Consider the following 2,033-nt stretch of genomic DNA (forward strand, 5'->3'; position numbering starts at 1 on the left):
GGAAAATAATCGGAAGAAGACACTTAAGCACGTGGCGGGGAACAGGATCTAGTTCGCACGACTTAAAAGATGTCGAGTTATTAATATTCAGAAGCTCACACGATAAGGCAGACGAGAACATGTTTAGTTGGCAATCAGTAGTGTAGTCTTCAGCACCTGAATCTAGGTTTGCAACTTGATCGATGTCATGGTGAATTTTCCTGATTTTGTGTCCGAAGAAAAGGATGAAATCATTAGCTAGAGAAGCTGATATATCACGCTTTGAAAACTTCGCTTCAGAACGCCGGCGAAGTAGTTTACTGAATATTGATAAAAGCGACCTCTAGTTAGGCTGATTCTCAGTGACTAAATTTGAGTCATATCGATGCAGATAACCAGTTCATTGCCAGGCCGGTCTCATGTAAACGAAAAAAAAAAGGAAATGCATAGAGGCCGATACGAACTCATGCCGGTCTGAGTTCTTCCCGGTCTCAAGTAATTACCCCCTTAGTAGAGACTTTTAGATCCACGTTTGCGGCTAACCTCAAACTGCTGGAAGTCACATGACTAGCGCTTGCCGTCACGTTCGAGGGTAAGTTTTGACGTTTTCAACGGCGGAAGGTAGGTTTTCACGTAAGTAATTTACCTCAGCTCTTTATGGCATGGAAGTTACAGTATCCCACGTATGAACGGGGCAGATATAAAAAGCAACTTTTTATCTTTCATTCCATGTGAATTAAACAATCAAAAGAGCCCTGGTTTTATTTATTTCGTTGACTGAAACATCAACGCTGAGAATCGAGGAAATTCAATATGGCGGCCTCCGCAGCTTTGCACTTGTTTACTTAAATCTAAATGCACGAACTATCACAACTTCTAACGTCAAACCGCAAATCTCAAACCTCAGTTTGCGGTTAGCCGTAAACGTGCATCTAAAGGTCTCTAGTTAAGATATTTACCTCCTACGCGGACAGAAAGCATCTCCAATGGATGCCAGTCATTAATTACTTGTCACGCTCACTCTCGCGTTGAAATTGAAGTTGAAATTATGTACGGCCAAAACCATTGTTTATATTTCAGATTAAAAGGTCAAAAAATGTTTAATTAATAGGTAATCACCTTCCTCGTCTCTTTTTCTCATTTTTGGAAAACTTAAAATATCTGCGGTTTAAAACGGAAAAGGGGGGGGGGGGGGGGGGAGGCCTAAAACGTGCGTACAACACGTCAAAGCCTCGTCTGACACTGTTCGTTTAGGGTTAAAAGACACACAAAGGATTTTTAAAAAAAGGCTCTTCTGTCATGGCGACTTCTGGGCTGATTACATGGTGAGTTTAACCCTGGGCTGAATTTCGCTTAACCCACCGGGCTGAAATTTTGTTGCGATTTACATGTTCAATTTCAAGCTGGGCGCAAAACGCAAATTTCCATGAGAAAATTCACTCACGTTCCCTGTTCAGCCCGGGCTCAGAAAATGATAGCGATTACAGGGATTTTTTCCAACTCATCCTCAACCCCGAATTTATCTGATATACCATGAATTGCTAATTTGCTCTCAATTGATTACTATCGTTTATTTTTTGGGGGAAAAAATGTAAACGTGAACCCAGTAACTCTTGTTAACAACGTGTAAATACCAACTAACCCTTACACAGAAACCGGAAAACAACCTAAAAGATGTAACATTCGGCGTATTTCAAAGTCGAGAGAAGAATGAACTCTTTTCACTCAAAATATGCAAATAAGGCAACCCGTTGATAACGGCAACACTTCACACGTGTTCTTTGTTTTAAAATATACTTCTTTCGTTGATTCATTCGAACAGTTCTGGTTGTCGATGATTTCGCTTTCCTTTTCAAAGTTAGCAGTGATGACGGAGTAACTGGGAATTCTGACTGCAACGCAATTCTGTGGGGGAAATCCCGGCTGGTGGCTTGGTGAATGTTATTTCCACCAGTACTCTGGTCTCTGCAACCCTGTTGGGGTGTTGAGCATGCTGGTACATTTGGAGCGATGACACCTCTCGATTCACATTTTCATTCTGAAAGATATCACCA

This window comes from Montipora foliosa, chromosome 13, assembly GCF_036669935.1.
Source record: "Montipora foliosa isolate CH-2021 chromosome 13, ASM3666993v2, whole genome shotgun sequence".
NCBI classification, from domain to species: Eukaryota; Metazoa; Cnidaria; class Anthozoa; order Scleractinia; family Acroporidae; genus Montipora; species Montipora foliosa.